The following is a 15,311-nucleotide window of genomic DNA, read 5'->3' on the forward strand; positions in this document are numbered from 1 at the left end:
TCTAATAAAGTGGCCACTGACTGCACGTGACACCTTCAGTATGTAAAGTGCTCCAAAAAACCGTCACGGGAACAAAATCGGACAGGAATTAGCTTTACTTCTGATTTGTCCTGGAGGTAGGTTTCAGGGAACATCTTCCCAGGAGGGCGAGAGCCGGTGAGGCAGAGAGGGATACCGACCGAAGGCTGGGGAGCCGACGGCATCTTGTGAGCAAAGGACTTCCTGAAGTGTATCGAAATCTACCGAAAGGCTTGCTGGCTGGGCGCAGAATTCCTGCGCTCCGACCGTTTTGTCTTGCACAGTATGTTGGCAGGAGCAGGCACCATCTGGTAAGCATTAAACGGAGAGGAGACAGAGAGCATGGAGCTGCAGGGGATGATTTATGTTCCACCAGTGGGAGTGGGCTGACCTGACAGCTCAGGAGGAACAATGTCGAGGGAGAATTATGGCCACCGCTCCTGCTCAGACGTCCCGCGTGTTCGGTGGGTAATTAAAGTTATAAAGACAATAATTCTGCTAACCCTTTGCGCGCCAGGTGCCTGCCGGAGATACTCATATATTCACTGAGACACACACCGCAGAACTGAGAGCCGTGCCGCCTAGCAATCTCCCGATTTAATCCTTACCTAATCACAGGACAATTCACAACGATCATTGTGGACTTCAGGAAGGTGAAGACAAACCAACTCCCTCTGCGAATACAGGGCTCCTCCGTAGAGAGAGCTCAGTGCACCAAGTCCCTGGGAGCTCACATCGCGGGTGATCTCACCCGGTCCCGTCAAATCACCTCCCTGAACAAGAAGGCACAGCATCACCTCCACTTGCTAAGGAGATCAAGGCAAGTGAGGCTCCCCCTCCCCTATCTTCACTGAATTTTACAGGAGCACCATTGAGAGCGTCCTGACGAGCTGCATCTCCATCTGGTCTGGGAGCAGCCGAGCATCGGACTGGAACTCCCTACAAAGGACTGTGAGATCGGCCGAGAGGATCATAGGGGCCTCCCTACCACCCATCAGGGACATTTACCAGGAGCGCTGCATACGCAGGGCCCTTAGTGTTATCAACGATCCCACCCGTCCATCCAGCATCCTCTTTGACTTTCTACCATCGGGCAGGAGACTCCGATGCATAAAGACAAGAACGGTCAGGATGGGAAACAGTTTCTTCCCTCAGGCCGTTAGGCTTCTGAACTCCCTGCCGCATCACACTCAAAATGTCACCGGTTAATCTGTTCTGTACCCTACAATATTTAATTTTACTATATTTTAGTTTGTCATAAATTATTGTGTGTTATGTGTACTACCGTGCTTTACACCCTGGTTCAGAGAAATGTCATCTCGTTTGACGGTGTACATGTATATAGTTCCATGACAATAAACTTGACTTGGCTTGAACCACCAGCCGGTACGTCTTTGGACCGTGGGAGGAAACCGGAGCACCCGGAGGAAATCCACACGGTCACGGGGAGATCGTACAAACTCCTTACAGGCAGCGGCGGGAATTGAACCCGGGTCGTTGGAACTGGAAAGCGTTATGCTAACCACTACACTACCGCGCCATCCTATATGCCGGGGACAATCACTAATCCCGTGTTTTTCCAGCGGCATTCCAGTCAATGGGAGGCACAGGTCGGGGCGAGAAGAGCAACACTGGGATAGGAATCTCAGAATGACTGCGGTTGCTGGCAGGGAGAGTTGTATCGACAAGTTACACAGGAATAGCTTGTCATCTTAAACTGGGGTGGGTGGGGGGGAATCAGACTTACTCCAGGGTGAGATTAACAGGGCAGCAAAGAAGCATAGCGGCTAGTGTAGCAATTTTACAGCCCACCAGTAACCCGGGATCAGTCCTGATGCTGTCTGTCGGGTGTTTGCATGCTCTCTCTATGGGAGTTTCCTCCCGGTTCTCTCGTTTCCTCCCACATTCCAGTCATACGAGTTAGTAGGTTCACTGGCCACATGACTCGATGGGCTAAAGGAGCCTGTAACTGTGCCGGAACTCTAAATAAACAATAAATAAATTATATCTGATGCTGAGGTACACCCTGGGGTGTACTGGGACACATCATCAGTGATGCGGCCTGGGGTCATAAGACCCCAATCTGTTCTGTAATCCAGGCAGCTTTCTGATATATCCTTATACCCCCTCTCTAAAACTTCCACGTCCTTCTTATAAAGAGGTGACCAGAACTACACACAATATTCCAAGTATGGTCCAACCAGGAGCTGTAACATTACCTCACGGCTCTTGAACTTAATCCCCCCCCCGACTACTGATGGTGAACGCCAGGCATCTTCTTAATCACCTCATCAGCTTGCACAGCAGTTTTGAGTTGTTGTTGGAAGTTCCCTCAATAGAATTTTCCTCTCCTACCTAACTATATGCTTATTGTGGTCAATGAGCTGTTTCCTATCGATGCTCTCTAAATGAGATTCTCAACTGATCTACACCCAGCGGCCACTTTATTAGGTACACCTGTCTGGAAATGCAAATATCTCATTGGCCAATCATGTGGCAGCAGCTCAATGCATAAAAGCATGCAGGCATGGTCAAGAGGTTCAGTTGTAATTCAGAAAGTGGAAGAAATATGAACTAAGTGACTTTGACCCTGGAATGATTGTTGGTGCCAGATGGGGTGGTTTGAGTATCTCAGAATCTGCTGATCTCCTGGGATTTTCACCCACAACAGTTCCTAGAGTACAGATTCCCATCAACCTGGGATCCATGGACCCCTTGGTTAATGGTAAGGCTCTGTGGCAAATAAAAACATTGGGAACCTGTGCTCTAGAGTTTAGTAAGAATGGTGCAAAAAACAAAAAAAAAAATCCAGTGATTTGTAGGTCTGCGGGCAAAAGCTCCTTGATAAGTGTTCAGAGGAGAATGGCTAGACTGATTCAATCTGATAGGAAGGTGACATTAACTCAAATAACCACATGTTACAATAGTGGTGTTCAGAAGAGCATCTCTGAATGCACAACACGTTGAGCCTTTAAGTGGATGGGTTACAACAGTATAAGACCACGAACATATACTCAGTGGGAAATTTGTTAGGTACAGGAGGTACCTACTGGGTGGCGGGGGGTGAAGATTTGTCTCTTCCAAAGGAGGTGAAAAGTGCTCCTACCCTCCGCTAGCCTGCAGGTCACCCTTGGGCAAGGTGTAGCACCTGCTTAGCCCTCGATCAGGGTCATGTGAAGCCATGGGAGCAGGTGGTGGATGGTCGTATGAGCAGCCGGTGCAGATCACAAGTCCTGGTTATGTGACCACTGACGCCAGGCAGACAATCTCTGAAGTGTATTGATAATGGCTGGGGGTCACCCGTCTTGTAAAGACACTGCCCAGAAGAAGGCAATGGCAAACCACTTCTGTTGAAAAATTTGCCAAGAACAATTATGGTCATGGAACAATTATGATCGCCCATGTCATATAAAATGACTCATAATTATGATGTCATATGACATGGCACATAATGATGATGTCATACAACATGGCCCACAATGATGAGGACTTAGTGTACAAGAGTATTGTTGGCAAGTCAAGAATTTATTACCCAATCTTAGTTGTCCCTTGGTAAGGTAATGGAGACCTGCCCTCTTGACCAGCTGCAGATGCTGAAGATGCTTCTATAGTATGCATGAGTCAGGAGTTTCGGTGTTGAACTAAGAACACTGCGTGCATAGCCAATATGGCTTGGATGCTCTTGTCCTTCTTGGCGATTGAGTGATAGACCAGAAGGCCAAGACAGATGGCAACAGAATCAGAACTTTCAGCCCATTGAGACTGTTCCACCACTCCATCATAGCTGATCTATTTTCCATCTCAACTCCCTTCTCCTCGTAACCTTTGACACCCTTACTAATCAAGGATCTATCTACCTCCACCTCAAGTATACCCAGTGACCTGGCCTCCACAAATTCCACAGATTTGCCACCCTCTGGCTAAAGAAATTCCTCTTCATCTCTGTTCTTTAGGGACATCATTGTGATGTTTCCCACAACTAACGATCTCACTTTAAAGACTCCTTATCTTATGTTCTTGTTATTTATTGGTACTCGCATTTGCATAGTTTGTTGTCTTCTGTGCTCTGGTTGATCTATCACTGATCCTGTTGTAGTTATTATTCTATAGATTTGCTGAGTATGCCCGCAGGAAAATGAATCTCAGGGCTGTATATGGTGACATATATGGACTTTGGTAATAAAATCTACTCTCAACATCCTTCTATTCTGAGGCTGTGGCCTCTGGATCGAGACTCATCCACTATTGGAAACACACTCTCCATGCCCAATCTCTCAAGGTCTTCCAATGATCTTATCTTTCCAATTGACTCTAAGTTGAAAGGGACTTTGAATGAACGAGGCAAACAGTGAAATCCGACAGGGCAAAGTACGAGCGCGACAGTTTGGCAGGAAGAATGAGGAGAGATAATACAAAGCAAGTCATGTAGTGTGAAAGGGAGAACAAAACATAGACGTGGGGCTGTTTGCACCGAAATCATTGAAGGTTAACAAGTTAATAAGACATGTCTTTTTTTATGTTAAAGAATAGCTTTATTTGTCACATGTACAGTACTGTGCAAAGGTCTTAGGCATATGTAAAAAAATTCTATAAATTGAAGATGTTTTCCGAAATAATGAAGTTTCTAGATATGAGAAAAGTACTATGAAGAGCTGTAAACAATAAAAAATAAATTAGTATTTAGTGTGACCACCTCTGCCTTTACAACTGCATCAATTCTTTTAGATACAGTCATGTAGTTTTATAATTGGCTAGTGGCTTACTCCAACCTCCAAGAGGACCACAACCTTGTCGTAGGGTTTGGAGGTTTGCGTGCCTCAATGACCTGGAGAGTGACGTTGGCTGGAGTCAGGGCTTTATGCTTTAGATCTTGGTGGGGTCACACACGACAGTCAGGTCAAAGGGCAGAGGCCAGGCTAAGAGTGGTCCACCAGTCCTCCAAGTTTGGGGGTTCAGGTCAGGGATAACAACCCTGACTGGTCAAAAAAAACTGTCACGGAAACAGCAAAGAAGAATCCTTCTTTATTTGCGCGCGATGATATGGACAGACAGAGGCGGAGGACGTTCATTGCTGCCCTAAACGCCGTGGCATAACAGGCAGTAAGTAAATAAGTCAGGGTGTTCGAAGCACCTTGGAGAAATTGGCACAGTTTGTCTGCAGACTTTAGCTTTATCACTTGCCTCTGTCTTCTCAGGCTAATCTTTGACAGCTTGGATGATGTTGGGATCAGGACTCTGGGGAGGCCGTACCCTCTGAAACCATATTAAAAAAACCTAGGGCGCCCACTGCACATCAAAATCTCAAAACATACAGTGTTTTTGTTGCAATCACGAGGAAATCTGCAGATGCTGGAAATTCTAGCAACGTACACAAGATGCTGGTGGAACGCAGCAGGCCAGGCAGCATCTATAAGGAGAAGCACTGTCAGCAGCTGCTGTAAGGTGCTCTGCTAACTACCTCGCTATCGTGTTTGTGTTTCTGAGCTACATACGGAACGGAGCAGAGCCCAAAAACTGGGATTTTATGCTAAATACTTAAACAGAAAACGAGGCATTAGCCGGAGTTTTGGTTGCTACACTGAGCTTCCCACCAGCTGGGATATTGTCAAGGCTTTAGACAAGGTACTGAAGGGGACCCACGCTGGAACCGTTCCAGGGGAGAAACGATTGTGGTTGAGAGAAGAGACGTGACCGTTTTCCTCGGCACAGTCAATGCTCGCAGGAGATTTGATGGAGTGTTTTAGATGAAAGCGTTTAGATCCCCTTTCGTTACTCTATCAGTCTCCGGGGTCGATAACCAGAGGGGGGTGGATATAAGGGTTGGGAGGGAAGGCTGTCTGACAGTTCAATTAGTTGAGGTTTAGAAAGCACATTCTGTTTGGGCAGTGGATAGAAATTTTAAGAGTTGCCTTCTGAAGGATATCGGTTAAATACTTGAAGGAGATAGAATTGCAGAAACAGAGGATAGGATACAGAATGGGAACAGGCCCTTTAGCTCATAAAGTTATGCTAAATCAATTAAATCAGTAGTCAAATGGCCAGCTAAACTAATCCCTTCTGCCTACACAATGTCCATATCCTTCCAGTTCCTCACATTTAGATGATTATCTGAATGTTTGTTAGAGTTTGTAATGGATGTGCCTCTCCGGGAACCCACCACTCTCTGCATAAATGTGTAAAAAAATGTTGCCTCTCACGTCTCCTTCGAACTTACCCTCTCACCTTCCATGCATGCCCTCTGGTTTAGACATTTTAACCCCTGGGAGAAAGTTACTGTCTGTCTGCTCTATCTGAGGCCCTCCATTGGTCAGGGTTGGCCTTGTACGTTGCATCCCAGCTGTCTATGTGGTACGCAAGCCCGGGCAGTACAACACGGAGAGCAAGTTGTTGCTCGTGTAACAGGCTCCCCCTCTCCAAGCAGCTGAGGAACCTAAAGAACGGCAGGGACCGAGACAGTTTGGAGTTGCCAGTCAGCGTTAAACTCAACTCTTAGGGGCTCCAGCTCCACATTTTTCATCGAGGCTTACTCACAAAGCCTTACCCATGACTGGGTGTAGCCACAAGGCAGCAGGGGTTTGAGATCAGAGTTTTCTTTCTCAGAGATAAACTGGCAACCATGGCTGACGAGCCTCATTTATCCGACACGACTGGTCCTAAGATGTCAGTAACCCATCTTTGTCCCCTCTCCTGACGGTAGCCAAGCCACACGTGAAGGCAGCTGGACTTGGTTGTCAGAGGCTATTTGAGCGCACGCCACTGGGTGCATGTTTGTAACATGCCGTGTTGTGTGAGATCATCACTGTGTGCCATGTGGTATGACATCATCATTATGTGCAGTGTCAGATGACATGGGCGATCACGGTCTTTCCACGACCATGAGTGCTCCTTGGCAAATTTTTCTACAGAAGTGGTTTGCCGTTGCCTTCTTCTGGGCAGTGTCTTTACAAGACGGGTGACCCCAGCCATTATCAATACTTGATGATGGATACTGTCTTTTCCTGGCGGTGTTTCTTGTGGATTTGCTGAATGGTCGGGAGGGATTTTCCTGTGATGGAGTGGCTGTATCTCACACTTTTTTTTTTAACAGCTTTTCTCATTTTTGGGCGTTACTGTTTTCAAAGGGCATGGTCACTCTGATCTTGGGCTTAACTCCACCTTCCTGCTCGTTCTCCCATTACCCTCAACTATCCTACGGACAACAACTACAGCCTTGGATATACAGTACTGTGTAAAAGCCTTAGGAGCAGCTCTGTAACTAGGGTGCCTCAGACTTCTGCACAGCACTGTGGTAATTTTATGTATTGCACTGTACTGCAATTTCATGACATATGTGAGTGATGATAAACCTGATTCTGATCTGGGTCTCTATTGCGGATTGAAAGTGGGAAGGGGGCAGGGAGAGGGGGATCATGGTTGGGAGATGGGGAAAGGAGAGGGGAGGGAGAGGAAAGCACCAAAGAGACATTCTGTAATGATCAGTAAACCAATTGTTTGGAATCAAATGACCTTGCCTGGTGTTTCAGGGGTGGGTGTGACTGCACCCACACCATTCCCCCTGCCCCTGGCACTCCTTCTCTGCCCCCTGTCCCACACACCTCCTGTGGCGCTCCACTCTCACCATTCCCAACATCCTTTGCTCCCATCAGATTTACAAATTTGCTTTCCAATCCCCATTGACAAACACAGCACTGTGCAAATGTCTGACGCACCCTAGCTATATGCATAGGAGTTCTGCACAGAGTGACTCCACTTCCACAACACCCTGAGTCAGGGAATTCCAAAGGATTCCAACCTTCTGCAAGAAGAAGTTCCTGCCAACTCCCATCTTTAATGGCTGCAATCCACAAGAATTTCAGACAGTAAAGTGATGCGGGGATCTGACGGTGGAGTAGATGAGGTTTGAGGTTAAAGGATGCGGGGATCTGTTGGTGGAGTAGATGAGGTTTGAGGTTAAGGGATGCGGGGATCTGACGGTGGAGTAGATGAGGTTTGAGATTAAGGGATGTGAGGGTCTGACGGTGGAGTAGACAGGTTCGAGGTTAAGGGATGTGAGGGTCTGACGGTGGAGTAGATGAGGTTTGAGGTTAAGGGATGCGGGGATCTGATGGTGGAGTAGATAGGTTCGAGGTTAAGGGATGTGGGGATCTGACGGTGGAGTAGATAGGTTCGAGGTTAAGGGATGTGAGGGTCTGACGGTGGAGTAGATGAGGTTTGAGGTTAAGGGATGCGGGGATCTGACGGTGGAGTAGATAGGTTCGAGGTTAAGGGATGTGAGGGTCTGACGGTGGAGTAGATAGGTTCAAGGTTAAGGGATGTGAGGGATCTGACAGTGGAGTAGATGAGGTTTGAGGTTAAGGGATGTCGGGGTCCATGGATAGACGAGGTTCGAGGTTAAGGGATGTGGGGATCTGACGGTGAAGTAGATGAGGTTTGAGGTTAAGGGATGTGGGGATCTGACGGTGGAGTAGATGAGGTTTGAGGTTAAGGGATGCAGGGATCTGACGGTGGAGTAGATAGGTTCGAGGTTAAGGGATGTGGGGATCTGACGGTGGAGTAGATGAGGTTTGAGATTAAGGGATGTGGTGGTCTGACGGAGTAGACGAGGTGCAATGTAACATCAAGACAGAAACAAAATTCGGGTGGATCTCATTTTGTTGAACTGCGCCTGTGGAGTCACAGGGATGGTCGATGTTTCCTGTTGGAATTCCAGCATCAGCACCGAAGGTGAGAGGGGAGAGGGCCAGGACAAAGAGTTGGGGTGAGGTAGGGTATGGCAGGTGATAGGTGGAATAAGGTGAGATGGTGGGGAGGTGGAACCAGAAGGGGAAGGAGAACATCCAGAGATAGCAACAGAAACTAGTAAGATACAAACAGTAAACACAAGAGACTCCAGAGATACTGGAAATCTTGAGCAAGACACACAAAAATGCTGAATTCAGAAGAACAAAGTTCATTGAAGTTACGAAGAATGACGGGTGAGCTTACTGAAACATCTAAGGTCCTGAGGGGACACGAGAGCATAGACGTTGAACAACCCACACAACATACTGGAGGAACCCAGCAGGTTAGGCAGCATCCAAGGAGGGGAATGAACAGTCGACTTTTCAGGCCAAGACCCTTTACCAGGGCTGGTAAGCAAGGAGTAACAAGCCAGATAAAGAAGGTATGGGCTTTTTTTTCCATAGCTGCTGAGTTCCTCCAGCGTTTTGCGTGTGTTGCTCGGATTTCCAGCACCTGCAGATTTCCTCGTGTCTGGAATATGAGGTGTTGCTCCTCCAGTGAGTGTGGCCTCATCGTGCTGGTAGAGGGGACTACGGACTGACATGTCAGAATGGGGATGGGAAGTTGAATTGAAGTGGGTAGCCACCGGGAAGGCTTGCCTTATGCAGAGGGAAGAGTGGAAGTGTTAGACGAAGAGTTCCCCCCCCCCTCCCGTCTGTGTCAGATTTCACAAGGTGGGGGAGGCCGCACTGGGAGCACCAGGTGATCCCGGAAAAGCTCGCGGTGTTTGGGTCCCTGAACGGTGGTGAGGGAGGGAAGACGGATCAATTGTCTCCCTTGCCGGGATCGGCGCCAGGAGGGAGATCAACGAGGAGGGATGAATGGGTGAATGGACGGGGAGTCATACCCCTACTGAAAGTGCAGGTTGAGGGAAAGATGCGCTTGGTGGCTGGAGCCTGTTGGAAATGATGGAATTTACGGAGAATGACAAGAACAAAAATGTTGGCAGATGGAACCCGGTGGGTAGGAGGGAGAAGGAAGGTAGAGACAGTGACTGGAAGGTGACAGTAGAACCAGCTTCGTGAATCTATGGAATATATCTATCCTACACCTTCAAATCGCTCCCAGAAACTCCAGCCATTGCTGCTCTGCCTTCACCCCTGCTAGTGTCCCCTTCCAATCAACTTTGACCAACTCCTCTCCCATGCCTCTTTAATTCCCTTTACTCCTCTGTAATACTGACACCTATCAAATGTGGAAGGACCTCGGTACAGTGGATGCGGAGAGGATGTTTCCTATAGTGGGGGATTTTAGGAACAGAGGGCCTCAGGATAGAGGGAAAATGATTTTGAACAGAGGTGAGGAAGAATTATTTTAGCCTGAGGGTGATGAGTCTTCAGAATTCATGCCCTTGGATAGCTGTGGAGGCCCAGTTATTGGGTACATTTAAACCCAGAGGTTGATTGGTTCTCGGTTAATAAGGGCATCAAAAGTTACAGAGAGAAGGGTTGAGAGGGATAATAAATCAGCCACGATGGAACGGCAGAGCAAACTCAATGGGCCAAATGACCTAAATCTGCTGCTACAGGACTGCGTGAAAGGCACATCCAGGCAGCTAGACTTCTGCACAGTGCGGTATCTGTCCACGTGGAGTGGGGAGCGAGCTTGCAAATCTGGCGAGAGCAAAGGATGATGGGAATGGTAAGGGTGGAGCGCCGCGGGAGGGGTGTGGGATAAGGGGGCTACAGTACTGTGTAAAAGTCTTTGGCGCGTGTACATAGCTAGAGTGCTTAAGACATTTGCACAGTACTGTCCCTCTAATAGTCTTATGTATCCCACAAGTCCACTCTCCTTAGGTCATACCAAGAGGCAGAGCAAAGCTGACTAGTGGTCTGCCAACTACTAGTCCTGTTTCACATTGTTCTTAATCTTCTCTTGTATCAGCTGTGCGCCTCTACTTAAACATTCTCTTCCACACTGGAGTGACGAACTAAGTCATTCCTGCTCAGGCTCCCAGGAGCTGTGCCGCAATTTAAACGTGGCTTGCTTACGACATCAAGCACATCCATTATATCTGACTGCTTCTATTTTTGCAGCTATTCTGTCCGGGGTGGGGGGGGTGGGGGGTGGAGACAGGCGACAACTGAAGATATTTCCATTTCAGCAAACCCAATGTCCGTATTAAGCGGGCCACGGCCAAAGTTCAAACCTCAAAGTAAAATTATAATCAAAGTACGAATACGTCATCATTAGATTAATTTCCTTTTGGGCATTCGCAGTAGAACAGTAGGATGGAATCAATGAAAAGCTACACACAAAGACAAATTAATAACCAATGTGCAAATCCAAATAAAAACACAAATAATAATAATAAATATGATCCAAGATTTAAAGTACATTTATTGTCAAGGTATGTAAGCAGTACACAACTCTGAGATTTGTCTTCCCACAGACAGCCACGAAACAAAGAAACACCGTGGAACCCGTTCAGAGAAAATCTTCAAACCCCCTAAAGCGCAAAGAAAAAGAACAAATCATGGAAAAGGTGAAAAAAAAAGTGAGAGAGAAACAGAATATAAAAACACAAATCATCGAACTCCAGGCATATTCAGTTCAGTCCAGCTCTGCGTCATACATTCGCTTCAGACCGTAGAGTTAGTAAATAATCCTCAGAAGAGGACTTGTAGAGTCCTTGAAAGTGAGTCTGTAGGTTATGGAATCAGTTCAGTGTTGAGGTGAGTGACGTTATCCACACTGGTTCAGGAGCCTGATGTGTGGAATCAGTTCAGAGTTGAGGTGAGTGAAGTTATCCACACTGGTTCAGGAGCCTGATGTGTGGAATCAGTTCAGAGTTGAGGTGAGTGAAGTTATCCACACTGGTTCAGGAGCCTGATGTGTGGAATCAGTTCAGTGTTGGGGTGAGTGAAGTTATCCACACTGGTTCAGGAGCCTGATGTGTGGAATCTGTTCAGTGTTGAGGTGAGTGACGTTATCCACACTGGTTCAGGAACCTGATGTGTGGAATCAGTTCAGAGTTGAGGTGAGTGAAGTTATCCACACTGGTTCAGGAACCTGATGTGTGGAATCAGTTCAGAGTTGAGGTGAGTGACGTTATCCACACTGGTTCAGGAGCCTGATGTGTTGAATCAGTTCAGAGTTGGGGTGAGTGAAGTTATCCACACTGGTTCAGGAGCCTGATGTGTGGAATCAGTTCAGAGTTGGGGTGAGTGAAGTTATCCACACTGGTTCAGGAGCCTGATGTGTGGAATCAGTTCAGAGTTGGGGTGAGTGAAGTTATCCACACTGGTTCAGGAGCCTGATGTGTTGAACCAGTTCAGTGTTGAGGGGAGTGAAGTTATCCACACTGGTTCAGGAGCCTGATGGTTGAAGGGGTAATAACTTTTCCTAACCTGGGACTGAAGGTTCTTGTAGCTGCCTCCCAATGGCAGCAGTGAGGAAAGAGCACGGCCTGTGTGGCTAACGATGGATGCTGCTTTCTTGCAGTCAGGTTAACGAACATTGAAAATATTTGTAAATAAAAATAATTTTGTTTCAACGTCTTGGTTATAAATGTTGGAGTTATGAAAGAGCACGTTATTAGATTATTCTGTTGTGCAGAGGAAGAGTATCATTAGCTATGCCTTCATCATTACCCCCGAACCCAGGAGATATTGTGGGTCTGAAGTCACATATAGGTCAGACGAGGCAGGTAGAGTAGCTGCCTAACTTGCTGAGTTCCTCCTGCACTTTGTGTCTGTTACCTACGTTAGAGCACTGCACCTCTAGGAGGGCATTTTGCTCTTGCACCTGCATCACAGAACGTCGGCAGACCAGTGCAACGAGTGGCTTGGAAAGTGAATGCATTTTGGTCTCCGATCCAAGAGGGCTGGAGTTTAGAAAGAGGGAAGGGTTGTTATAAATGCAAGAGGTTCTGCTGATGATGGATGTCTTCACCAACACAAAATGCTGGAGGAACTCAGCAAATCAGGCATCATCTATAGAGGGGAGTAAACAGTCAAATGTGTCGTGCTGAGACCCTTCACCAGATTTCCTTGCTTGAAGTCTTTTAAGTGAAACAGATGGGGTTTTGCAACGATCCTTCATGGCCACCGTTAGCAGAAGTTTAGAATAACCCAATAAGTAAAGAAGAGGTTGTTGGGCTTCCGATTGGCTGGGACGCACTACAGTACAGTGTGTCCTAGCCAATCAGAAATGCTGGAGATGGGTGGTTTGCAAGAGGAGAGTAGGGCTCCTGCAACAGGCCCCCGTGTCTTAGCCCACATTAGAATCAGAATCAGGTTTAATATCACCGACATACATCGTGAAATTTGTTAACTTTATGGCAGCAGTACATTGCAATACTTGATAATAGAGAGAAAAAGAAACCAGTGAATTACAGTAAATAAATATATATTTAATAATTAATAATAGGCATCCGTAAGTCTCGAGAAACCACGGATTTGCACCTTCGAAAGTTTCCAGAGTGCAGGCCTGGGCAGGGTTGTATGGGAGTCCGGCAGTTGCCCAAGCTGCAAGTCTCCCCTCTCCACATAACTGATGTTGTCCAAGGGAAGGGCATTAGGACCCACACAGCTTGGCACCGGTGTCGTCGCAGAGCAATGTGTGGTTAAGTGCCTTGCTCGACAAGTACAACACAACGGCACAACACGCTGCCTTAGCTGAGGCTCGAACTAGTGACCTTCAGATCACTAGACCAACGGCTTAACCGCTTGGCCACGCGCTAACACGATTTAATATATATATAAAAAATACTAGTTAAATTAGATATGTAGTGCAAAAAAATAGGAAATGAGAAAAGTACTGAGGTAGTGTCCATGGGTTCAATGTCCATTCAGAAATTGTGTGGCGAAGGGGAAGAAGCTGTTCCTGAATTGTTGAGTTCAGGCCCCTGTACCTCCTCCCTGATGGTAACCATGAGAAGAGGGCACGTCCTGGGTGATGGGGCTCCTCGATGACGGACGCCGCCTTTCTGAGGAGCCGCTCATTGAAGGTGACCTGGATACCGTGGAGGTTGGTGCCCACGACGGAGCTGACTAATTCCACAACTCTTTGATCCTGTGCAGGTGCCCAGGTATCACTGAGACCCAAATGATTTGCTGGCCTGCTACACCCCGGCTTGCCAATGGTCTTTGAACGTTATGGACTATCATTGCACGTAAGTATGGGAATTTCTTTTTAATTAAGCCGTACCGCGTGCATTGTAAATATCCGTTTAGTGGCACCGCAATCTCGTTGTCTTGAGCAATGACAATAAAGTTCTGTTCTATCCTGTTCTGCTTAGTGTCACGCGAGGGGCCCAAATTGGCGATTCCCTTCCCTAAACGGCATCGGGAACATTATGGATTACATCCTTTAGAGGGAGTCCCTGCCTGCCATTCGTGTATTGGGAAGCTTATTAAGGGTAACAAGTCAAGGTGGGCGCAGTTTAAGTCTGACAACCTTATCAAAGCCATTAACGGAACAAAGGAGCCCGGTGTCCCCCAATAATCTCGTCATAACCAAGATCTATCAAGTCAGAAGGGATGAGAGACAAACACGAGTGCCCAAGTGGAACCTCTTGATAAAAAAAAGCAATTTCGTCTGCCATTATTAATTAGCTGCCTCCTGTATTGTGTCTGATCTGATGCATTCACAGCCCATTATTTCTCTCTGTGTCTATTGACATATTGTAATTTTGTTAGCGGTCTGCACGGGAGTGCAATGAAACGATTACTGGTCCAGACAACAACTTGTGAGAGCGGAATCATTAATGCTTCTCCACTCCCCCAACCCCCCCCCCCCCCCCCCCCGACACCTCTCTCCCCTCCCCTCGCGGTTTTAATATCTGCAGAATGCTTCAGCGGTTAGCAAGTCATGAAGTTATACAGGGACTGCAGATGCTGCAGGCCAGACGGTATCAGGCTACCCGGAGACAGGAGACAGGCAGATGAAGTTAGGGCAACACTGCGGCGTCCATTAGTCTCGTGAAACCATGGATTTGCGCCTTGGAAGGTTTCCAAGGGCAAGATTGTATGGGGGACCGGCAGTTGCCCAAGCTGCAAGCCTTCCCCTCTCCACGCCACGGATGTTGTCCAAGGGAAGGGCACTAGGACCCAAGCAGCTTGGCACCGGTGACGTCGCAGAGCAATGTGTGGTTAAGTGCCTTGCTCAATGGTACAACACGCTGCCTCAGCTGAAGCTCGAACCAGTGACCTTCAGATCATTAGACCGATGCCTTATCCACTAGGCCACGCGCCAACACACTGTAGCGTAGCGGTTAGCATAATGCTGTTACCTGGAGTACCCGGTTCAATTCCCGCCATGGTCTGTATGGAGTTTGTACGTCATCTACTGCTCTGGATTCCCCCCACATTCCAAAAGGTGTACTTGTTAGGGTTAGTGAGCTTTGGTGGAGGGTTAAACAGGTGGGTCGCTGGCTGTGCGTGGGGCCTGTTCCACCCTGAATTTCTGAGTAAAATAAAATAAAATTTATCACCAAACTACCTATATGTTATCATATACGTACAACCCTGAGATTCATTTTCTTGTGGGCATTCGAAGTCAATATCATT

The 15,311-nt window shown here is 47.3% G+C and overlaps 1 protein-coding gene across 4 annotated transcripts in view; it reads right to left on the reverse strand.

Moving 5' to 3' along the window:
- npas1 (neuronal PAS domain protein 1) overlaps positions 1–15,311 on the reverse strand; it is a 625,083-nt gene that overhangs the window by 196,909 nt on the left and 412,863 nt on the right. The window lies entirely within an intron of this gene.

This window comes from Hemitrygon akajei, chromosome 25 (assembly GCF_048418815.1).
Source record: "Hemitrygon akajei chromosome 25, sHemAka1.3, whole genome shotgun sequence".
Taxonomy (NCBI): domain Eukaryota; kingdom Metazoa; phylum Chordata; class Chondrichthyes; order Myliobatiformes; family Dasyatidae; genus Hemitrygon; species Hemitrygon akajei.